This window comes from Rhinoderma darwinii, chromosome 2 (assembly GCF_050947455.1).
Source record: "Rhinoderma darwinii isolate aRhiDar2 chromosome 2, aRhiDar2.hap1, whole genome shotgun sequence".
NCBI classification, from domain to species: Eukaryota; Metazoa; Chordata; class Amphibia; order Anura; family Rhinodermatidae; genus Rhinoderma; species Rhinoderma darwinii.
In genome coordinates, this window is record NC_134688.1 from 419047741 (window position 1) to 419059094 (window position 11354).

General features: G+C 43.9%; 1 long non-coding RNA gene across 1 annotated transcript in view; it reads right to left on the reverse strand.

The window, feature by feature from the left end:
- The window catches only part of LOC142741471 (uncharacterized), a 284939-nt gene extending 273788 nt beyond the window's left edge, over positions 1 to 11151 (reverse strand). Inside the window, exon 1 of the long non-coding RNA XR_012881157.1 lies at positions 10991 to 11151. This is a non-coding gene — a long non-coding RNA (uncharacterized LOC142741471). The remainder of the gene's footprint in view (positions 1 to 10990) is intronic.
- Positions 11152 to 11354: the final 203 nt, after the last annotated feature.

Below are 11354 nucleotides of genomic sequence, written 5' to 3' on the forward strand. Positions count from 1 at the left end.
TTTTCATTTCACAGCCCAATTCAAATACGTGCTGTGAAAAAACTGTGCGGTCAAAATGGTAACAACAACCATAAATGAATTCCTTGAGGGGTGTAGTTTCCAAAATGGGGTCACTATTGGGGGATTCCTACTGTTTTGGCACCTCAACACCTCTTCAAACCTGGCATGCTGCCTAAAATATATTCTAATAAAAAAAGAGGACTCAAAATGCACTAGGTGCTTCTTTGCTTCTAGGGCTTGTGTTTTATTCCACGAGCGCAGTAGAGCCACATGTGGGACATTTCTAAAAACTGCAGAATCTGGACAACACATATTTAGTAGTGATTCTCTGGTAAAACCTTCTGTGTTACAGAAAAAAAAATGAATAAAATTGAAATTCAGCAAGAAAAATGAAATTTGCAAATTTCACCTCCACTTTGCTATAATTCCTGTGAAATGCCTGAAGGGTTAAAAAACTTTCTAAATGCTGTTTTGAATACTTTGAGGGGTCTAGTTTTTAAAATGGGGTGATTTATCAGGGTATCTAATACATAGGCCCCTCAAAGCCACTTCAGAACTCAAGAGGTACCTTAAAAAAAAGGCTTTTGAAATTTTCTTAAAAATATGAGAAATTGCTGTTTATGTTCTAAGCCTTGTAACGTCCAAGAAAAATAAAAGAATGTTCAAAAAACGATGCCAATCCAAAGTAGACATATGGGAAATGTGAACTAGTAACTATTTTGGGTGGTATAACCGTCTGTTTTACAAGCAGATGCATTTAAATTCTGAAAAATGCTATTTTTTACAAATTTTCTCTACATTTTGACATTTTTCACCAATAAACACTGAATATATCGACCAAATTTTACCACAAACATGAAACCCAATGTGTCACGAGAAAACAATCTCAGAATCGCTTGGGTAGGTTTAAGCATTCCGACGTTATTACCACATAAAGTGAAATATGTCAGATTTGAAAAATGGGCTCTGAGCCTTAAGGCCAAAACTAGGCTGCGTTCTTAAGGGGTTAAGGAGGGAGGTATGAAACACGTCGTGTACTCGAAAAGATGGGGGCAACTCCAGTCGGAAGGAGACAGGACTGAGGACTTCAATGACCTTGTACGGCCCTATAAACCGGGGAGCAAACTTCTTGGACGGGACTTTAAGGCGCAAGTTCTTTGACGATAGCCACACCAGATCCCCGACCATAAACAAGGGGTTAGCAGAACGTCTTCTATCTGCCTGAGTTTTTTGTATGCTCTGGGACGCCTCTAGGTTCTTCTGAACCTGGGCCCAGACTGTGCACAGTTCCCGATGAACGACCTCTACCTCGGGATTGTTGGAACTACCAGGTGAAACGGAGGAGAACCGTGGATTAAACCCAAAATTACAGAAAAAGGGGGAGACCCCTGACGAGTTACTGACCTGGTTATTAAGGGAAAATTCGGCGAGGGGAATGAATGAGACCCAATCATATTGACAGTCAGAGATAAAACACCTTAAATATTGTTCTAGAGACTGATTAGTCCTCTCGGTTTCGCCATTAGTTTCAGGATGGAAGGCAGAGGAGAAGGACAGATCAATCTCCAACTTTTTACAGAAGGCTCTCCAAAACAAAGAAACAAATTGTACCCCTCTGTCAGAAACAATATTGACAGGGACCACATGGAGACGCAGGATGTGTTTGACAAACAAGGTAGCTAACGTCTTAGCATTGGGTAGTTTTTTGAGGGGCACAAAGTGGCACATCTTACTGAAGCGGTCTACTACAACCCACACCACCGACTTGCATTGAGATGGAGGCAAATCGGTGATAAAATCCATGGAGATATGGGTCCAAGGTCTCTGGGGAATGGGCAAAGAACGTAGTAAGCCCGCTGGTCGGGACCTGGGAGTCTTGGACCTAGCACAAACCTCACAAGCGGCGACGTAGGCCTTAACGTCTTTAGGCAACCCAGGCCACCAATAGTTTCTGGCAATGAGGTGCTTGGTACCCAGGATGCCTGGATGACCAGATAGTGCGGAGTCATGATTTTCCCTAAGTACCCTTAGCCGGAATTGCAGGGGAACAAACAGCTTGTTCTCAGGAAGGTTCCCGGGAGCTGAACCTTGATCAGCAGCAATTTCAGAGACTAAATCAGAATCAATAGAGGAAATGATTATACCTGGAGGCAAAATACAAGCAGGATCTTCCTCCGAAGGAGGGCTGGCCATGAAGCTACGCGACATTGAATCTGGTAAAAAATAACACCCATCGAGCTTGTCTCGGGTTTAGCCTCCGGGCCGATTCTAGGAAAACCAGATTCTTGTGGTCGGTAAGATGGGTGAGGGACCTGGTACCCTGGGACAAGACAGCCCCCACTCCCACCTCGGACGCGTCAACCTCCACGATAAATGGCTCCATTTGGTTGGGCTGAACCAACACCGGGGTCGAGATAAAGCACTTCTTAAGGGCCTCAAAAGCCTGGACAGCCTCAGGAGGCCAGTGGAGGAGATCAGCACCCTTGCGAGTGAGGTCCGTAAGAGGCTTAGCGATGACCGAGAAGTTAGCAATAAATCTCCTGTAATAATTAGCGAACCCCAAGAAGCACTGTAACGCCTTCAGGGAGGCAAGTTGGACCCATTCCGCCACAGCCTGGACCTTGGCGGGGTCCATGTGGAATTCATGAGGAGTGAGGATTTGACCCAAAAATGGTATCTCCTGCACCCCAAACACACATTTTTCGGTCTTCGCAAACAGTTTGTTTTCCCGAAGGACCTGGAGCACCTTCCTGACATGCTCAATGTGGGAGGACCAGTCCTTGGAAAACACAAGTATGTCATCAAGGTACACTACAAGAAATACCCCCAGGTAATCTCTTAAAATCTCATTTATGAAATTCTGGAAGACCGCGGGAGCATTACACAACCCAAAGGGCATGACGAGGTATTCGAAATGACCTTCGGGTGTGTTAAACGCAGTCTTCCACTCATCCCCCTCTTTGATGCGGATAAGGTTATACGCCCCCCGTAGATCAAACTTAGAGAATCATTGGGCCCCCTGAACCTGATTAAAGAGATCAGGAATCAAAGGAAGGGGATACTGGTTCCTTACAGTGACCTTATTCAAGTTACGGTAGTCAATGCATTGTCTAAGACCACCATCCTTCTTCCCTACGAAGAAGAAGCCAGCACCTACGGGAGAAGTGGAGGGGCGAATGTAACCCTTGGCCAGGCATTCCTGGATATACTCTCTCATGGCTTCACGTGCGGGACAAGAGAGATTAAATATCCTACCCTTAGGGAGCTTAGCTCCTGGTACCAAATCGATAGCGCAATCGTATTCTCTATGAGGAGGTAACATTTCGGAGGCCTCCTTAGAGAAAACATCAGCGAAGTCCTGAACAAACTCAGGTAGCGTGTTCACCTCCTCAGGGGGAGAAATAGAATTATTAGAAAAACATGACGTCAAGCATTCATTACCCCATTTGGTAAGATCCCCAGTATTCCAGTCAAACGTGGGATTATGCAACTGCAACCAGGGAAGGCCTAAAACCAAATCGGACGATAATCCCTGCATCAACAGTACAGAGCACTGCTCCAAATTCTTGGAGCCAACAAGGAGTTCAAAAACAGGGGTATGCTGTGTAAAATAACCATTAGCAAGAGGAGTGGAGTCGATACCCACTACCGGGACAGGTTTAGGCAAATCAATCAAAGGCATAGCTAGAGACATAGCAAATTCCACAGACATGATATTAGCAGACGACCCTGAATCCACGAAGGCACTGCCGGTAGCAGACCTACCACTAAAAGAGACCTGAAAGGGAAGCAAGATTTTATTACGTTTCATATTTACGGGAAATACCTGTGCGCCCAAGTGACCTCCCCGATGATCACTTAGGCGTGGAAGTTTTCCGGCTGCTTATTCTTACGCCTAGGACAGGTGTTCACTTGATGCTTGTCATCCCCACAATAGAAGCAGAGACCATTCTTCCTGCGGAACTCTCTACGTTGTTGGGGGGACACGGAGGCCCCGAGTTGCATAGGTACCTCCGAGTCTTCCGTGGAAGAACGAAGCAACGGAACCTCGGGAGGCATCGTGGGGGAGTCAGAGGAGAAAACACATAAACGTTCACGTCGTCGTTCCCTGAGACGTCGGTCAAGTCGTACCGCTTAAGCCATAACCTGGTCTAGGGAGTCAGAAGAGGGATAGCTAACTAGCAGGTCTTTCAGGGCGTTCGACAGACCCAACCTAAACTGGCACCTTAAGGCAGGGTCATTCCACCGAGAAGCTACGCACCACTTCCTAAAGTCAGAGCAATACTCCTCAACAGGTCTCTTACCCTGATGTAAGGTCACCAGCTGACTCTCGGCAAAGGCAGCCCTTTCAGTCTCGTCATAAATGAGTCCGAGAGCAGAAAAGAAAAGATCAACGGAGGAAAGTTCAGGGGCGTCAGGAGCCAAGGAGAAGGCCCATTCTTGGGGCCCTTCCTGGAGCCGGGACATAATTATACCCACCCGCTGGCTCTCAGAACCTGAGGAATGGGGCTTTAAACGAAAATAGAGCCTACAACTCTCCCGAAAGGAGAGAAAAGTCTTCCGGTCCCCTGAGAACCAGTCAGGCAACTTGAGGTGGGGTTCAAGAGGTGAGGTGAGGGGCACTACCATGGTAGCATCAGGCTGGTTGACCCTCTGAGCCATGGCCTGGACCTTTTGGGGAGAGACCCTGCATTTGCTGAACCAGAGTCTCAAGGGGGTCCATAGTGGTGTGAGGGACCAGGGTAGAGTAGGTATATGGGCTTGTGATTATGTAATGACAGGGATAGGGAAACAGACAAGTGAGCCCTAATCTACCCGCCACTCAGTCCCTGCCTACTTGCAACGACCCGCCCTAGGTGACGGGGTACAACTGGGCGACGGTCCCTACACTCAGTAAGTGCACGACAGACAACCACACAAGGAAACACAGAACAAAGGGAAACGGGGCAGTTGCCCACGGCAATACCGTGAGCAACAAGAGTAGTAAACGAGCCGAGTCAAACCAGGAGAGTACGAGGTGCCAAACGCAGAGCAGGAGAGTAGTGAACAAGCCGAGTCAAACCAGGAGTGTACGAGGTACCAAACGCAGAGCAGAAGAGTAGTCAGTAAGCCAGGGTCAATACGAAGCAGGGACAAGTAGTTCAAGAAGCTGCAGCAGGGCCAGGAAACCAACAGAGAAGAATCACAAGCAAGGAGGAACAGGAAAGGCAGGTATAAATAGACAGAGGGCGGGAGCTTGCTCCGTCTGGCCAGGCTGTCATAGGCTCTCCCACTCCTAAGCCTGCCATCCTGAGTGGTGGAAGATGGAGTCAGTCTCACAGACATAGAAGCAGGTGCAGACTGATTACCTATGGGCGTGGATACAGAAGCTGTGCCTGGCAGATCCTTAACAGGTAGATGTTCCTGTTACAGACTTTGCCTTGTTGCTCATGAGCTTCAGGTAATTCCTGTTATCCGACATCCCTGGTCAACTGGCTTACAAGAAAATATCTCGACTGAGTTGGATTTTTTGCAGCCAATCATTATGGTTTCCACTAAGATAAGAGTTATCTAGATTTGTCTCCCCATCCCAAAACTATAGATAGGAATGTGCAGATGGGTGAAGTGCAGAAAGTCCCATTGATTCTCCAAGATGCAAATCATACTGATGCGCTAAGACCTGATGAGTCGATTATTCCATCTCAAGGTGTGAGCAAGATCGCTGACCAATCATGTGTGGACGCTATCTAACGTCTATGTGCTTTCAAGTAGTAATTTATATTTTGGTTGTGATGGGTGTAGGGTCTGTTTTACAGATACGTTTCAGGTTTTTTATTTAATCTTTTTCACATAAGTGTAGCTTAATTGTAATTCTGCATGTGTCATTATCATTATTGCACCTAAGCTTCTATCTTATTATCATATATTGGCCTAACTTAACTATCAATTTGTTTGGGGGACCATTTTTTTTTTTCAATCGCACTGGCTGTGGAAGTTGTTTAATTTAGTAAATCATCAGCAAGGAAATAGCTGAATATTCCTCCAGCCATTCTGTTGAATAGATTTACATTGGATAGACTGCTGACTCTAATCGAGGGCAAATTGCTCCGCGCTCTGTAATGCTCTGCTGCTGATTGATTAGACCATTGTTCTTATCCCTTTTGATGTGAACATAATTGCAAAGTGGCCCAGTATTGACCGACCATGCTCATAATGCTTATAACAGGGTTTTATTTTTTAATATTATTCTTAGTACTCAGGAGGTAATTAAGACAATCAGCCAAGATCTATGGAAACCTGGCATAAAGAACAGTGTAACGTATCAGCAAGGCCTCATATACAATGGGCAGGGGGCTGTATGGAGGTACACAGAGGCCTTGCGGCTCTGTACTATGGAGCCATGGGCACTCTGTGTTCCTCCGTATGGTGCTCCATGTGGTACTGTATTACTGGGTTATCCTCCCATAGAAACATTACCTCTGTCAAATGATATCCAATGGAGTATATAATTCATACGGAATCTGACAGAAAAACATATGAATATGAAATCAGAGGCATAGGGAGGTACAGTAAGGCCTCAAAAAAACTTCTATGGGTGCAATATAACGGCTTCATACAACACGGAGGTTGTACAGAGCTATAATACAGCCATTGGAATAAGCCCTTAACATGGTTGTCACCACTGATATAAACCACTTAAAAGCAGTATGACATTATATATATTTTTAAGGAACTAATAAAAATGACCATTCCTGTTAATTTAATATACAGCTGACATACATTTGTAAGACCACAGACATATTGTTTCAATGTAGGAACTTCCTTTAAAAATTATTTCACCACACTTGATATGTTCGTAACACATGCCGGAATAAATGATGTACTGAAATCAATGATCGCAAAGGAGTGGAAGCTAAGGCGTGTTATGCTTCCCAGAGGTGATGCTTGCAGCAAAACTATAAGGGCATGACCACACATGGCGGAATTCCTCCGCAACTGTCCGCATCAATGCCGCACAGAATCTGCGTTGCAGATTCTGCAGCGGATCTGCACAAAATGTGCAGAAAATTGATGCGGACTGGCCGCTGCGGACTGCAGGAAAAGTGCTTCTCTTCTCCCTATTCAGTGCAGGATAGAGAGAAGGGACAGCACTTTCCCTAGTGAAAGTCAAAGAAATTCATACTTACCGCCCGTTGTCTTGGTGACGCATCCCTCTTTCGGCATCCGGCCCGACCTCCCTGGATGACGCTCCAGTCCATGTGACCGCTGCAGCCTGTGCTTGGCCTGTGATTGGCTGCAGCCGTCACTTACACTGAAACGTCATCCTGGGAGGCCGGACTGGAGACAGACGCAGGGAGTTCTCGGTAAGTATGAACTTATCTATTTTTTTACAGATACATGTATATTGAGATCGGTAGTCACTGTCCCGGGTGCAGAAACAGTTACTGCCGATCGCGTAACTCTTTCAGCACCCTGGACAGTGACTATTTACAGACGTCTCCTAGCAACGCTCCCGTCATTACGGGAGCCCCATTGACTTCCTCAGTCTGGCTGTAGACCTAGAAATACATAGGTCCAGCCAGAATGAAGAAATGTCATGGTAGTAAAAACAATACGCTCCGCAGCACACATAAGATCTGCGGACTTCATTGCGGAATTTTGACTCTCCATTGAAGTCAATGGAGAAATTCCGCCATGAGTCCGCAACCAGTCCGCCACTGCTCCGCAACAGACAGAGCATGCTGCGGACACCAAATTCCGCTCCGCAGCCTATGCTCCGCAGCGGAATTGTACGCATCGTGTAAACGAACACTGCTAAATTAAAGTGAAAGTCAATGGAGAAACGGCTCTGCTGCGGATTAACGCTGCGGAGTGTCCGCAGCGGAATTTAAGTGAAATTCCGCTATGTGTGAACCCGCCCTAAAGGCAGCTTTTTCGGTAGGGTGTGAAGAGTGAACTCAGACTGACAGGACAGACATTCAGAGTCACAGTGAGTGACAGACAGAGAGATGCAGTCACAATGACTGACATGGAGAAAGAATGGCAAAAATTGCATGTAGACATTGTCCTGAATGAGGAAAAACTCATTATCCCAGCTGGTTGTCACTGGAGGCCTGCTGTGCCAATACATTATGGACCATTATATATTATACTGTAAAGGCAATCCCAAATGGTAGACACTAAACGGGTTTAGTTTTGAGCCACTGAATACTAGTTGTCTGAAAAATAAAGAAAGATCAGTGTTTCGAGTCAAGAGAAAGGTGGAAGAACAAATCTGTGAACCAGCAGTGAATTGATGTAAAACCAGATATAATTCAGAAAATATTAAATTGGTCATCTGTTTCCTATATCCTCATGAGCTTTTTCTCTTGCATATCTTAAAGGGATCATTATTGTCCACAAAACAATTGAAGAAACCTTTAGTCTTGAACAGCCATATAGCACTTGTCATTGAAACATCAGAAACAGCAAAGAACGCAACTGAGGCGAATAGGTGTTTTGGGAACACAAAGGGGAAAGCCAAGGGATAAGCTCTGATAATGTATTACTGCAGGTTCAATCATAATCAAGAATTAACTATAATGGTTAACTTAAAACTCCTTGTTAAACAATTCTATATATTTGATCTGACAGTTCAAGATTTCATATTGCAATTAAAATGTTAAATTATCCCTTAGATTAAAAAGGAGTGTAGTGCTGTGGACTATGATAATAATCATAAAATAAGATATGTGAACCTGGCTATACTATGAGGGCATTCAATCGATATGGCAGTATATGTTCCATAGGCACTCTGTGTGCTGCTATATAGTGTGTCCCCGAGGCACTGTATCCTCCCGTATAAGCAATGCTTCTAGGGAAGAATTATACCTCCGTAATGTGGCATGCAATGCTTCATGCCACAATTTTTTTTTCTTGCAGACTGTCCCTGTATCAGAGGCACAGCATGAGCTCATACAATCTTATTGGCACTGTATTACAGCTCTATACCACACTGACCCATTATACAGCCGTCTACCTGAGGACTCATGATGACCATTCACAATAATTGTTGTCTCTGATACAAAAACACGTATCAGATTTTAATTTATCAGACATGCGTCAAACCTTTTGTCAATTGCTAGTGTCCAAAATGTACAAAAATATTTACACACATGGATGATACTTGCAACAATGGGAATCAGGGACGGACTGGTCCACCAGAGTATCAGAGGATCCTCCCTTGTGACCAGTTTTTAAATAATAAGCCCCAAAGGACCAGCAGAAGACAGCGCCATTCAATGTTGAGTTTGGAGAAAATCTCTTGCCACTAGGGTGTATTTTTTTATGAGTTTGTTCACAACTAACCTATTCTTAGTTTTCCTTATTGATAATATGTCCTGTGTGTAGTCACAAAAACAAAAATGACAATGGAATTATAAGTGGACATGCACAGGTTCTGCATAGATGGAGGGTGGGCTCTTCCGACACTGTTGGAAATGGTTCCTATCTTTTCAAAAAGGTTTCTGTCTTCTCAAATATCTGTATGTGTGTGTCCATTCCCAAAAAGTGTCCTGAAGGAAATACTAGAATGCACATCTGATCAGGGGAAAATGTTACACTCTGTAGCCAGATTCAGTCAAATTTGAGAACAAGACAGTTGAAGAAATTTTAAGGTGAGTACTTATAGAGCATATTTACTTCCAACCCCATCTTGTGTATGATGAGGCTGAATGGGCATTAGATGAGATGTATTGAAGTCATACGTTTTGCACCAGAATTGTTCTCATGTTTTTACCATGATATTCTTTCCCATATTACATAACTGAGCGTGGGATTCACAAAACATTATCTCTGCCGTTCCTACAGCATGTAAAGACTTGTAAACTTGCATCATTCTCTCTTTAGATAGGATTAGTAAATAGCTACATCCAGAAGTTACTTCTTGAAACATAAGACCTGCAGTCTCCATTTTTCGAGAAAAGTTCTATTCACTATTGAACTACAGATGTAGCCATCTTTATTGTGACTTTTAACACATTAAATACACAGTGACAAGATCCTTTATCTTAACTTTTTCAGTGACTGTTCAATGGCTTTTCAATGGCTTTTGTTGTGTGATATCACGCTGCAGCAAGTTATCAGAATCAGGATAAAGATGGCTACATCCATACAAGTCACAAAAATTGATCTCCATGCAGACAAGGACTTACAGTACGTAATGTAACACGCTTGCTTGAGGGTTACACTTTATGATTGATTTTCTCAATAATCCAAATCACATAACAAAGTTGGTAGAACTATGAATAGTAGTAATAACACTCATCATAGAAACACTGAATAAAACACAAAAATTCTAACAAAAATGTCAAGCGATCTCTTAACCCAAACATCAGTGCAGAAAAAACTCAATAAGCTTTAGTTTGGTCCAAATGGACGGATCTATTGGACATTATGCTTTTCAAAACACATTTTATCAATCTAAATCCTTCAGTGAGCACCTTCCTGCTGAAATGGAACCTGGTCTGCTTCATGGATGATGGGAATGTTGATACCAGGTGGGACAAGAGAGGTCATCTGCCAATCATCGTCGACAGGCTCATGTTCCGCATTCCACCACATTAGTCAAATTCCTTCCCAGCTGCCAACGACTTTGTCTTTCACGGTGACAATGTCCTCGGTGCTGAGACGGTCTTAATAAACTAACAAAGGTGACAACCAGGTGACTGCTGCAATGTTGTTCACCCCGATGTGTTCTCAATAAGAGAAACCAAATAACAGTCTGGTACATGCGATACCTTTGAACAGGTAACTAAAATAAACAAAGTAATGACAAACAACAAGCTTTCGAGACTACTTAGATCTCTTCATCAAGCTAATGGGACTTCAGAGGAACACGCTACCTAGAGGTTAAACTGCAGTTACCGATCCTGCCATGCCAGTTATCAACCCAAGTCATATCTGATTAACTCAAACTGCAACCCTACCTGTCAAGAGAAGGCAAACAAGCAGACCTAATGCTCTTTCTTACCTGCTTGTGGATCCCGAGCCATTTGTGCATGTATATAATGACAAGTCTGCTGCTATTCCAGGTCCTTGGTGTCTACAGGCTTCCCGCAAGCTCCCAGAATTTCTGTCCTGCAGCTGATCTCTGGTTGAGATTTCATAGCAGTGAAAGCTGCTATTTTATTCCAATCCTCCCCCCTTTCCTTATTCGTGCAAGGACATTTATTTCGTTTGGCTGCCTCTAGTGGCTCTGAAAAGACTAAAATCCCTCACTGGCTTATATTACAGTAAAAAAGACATGTACATAAACATAGGTGTCTACGGCTGTCTTATTATTTTCTTACCTTTGTCACGTAACAGTTTAAACTTTTTATTGCATTATAGCAATG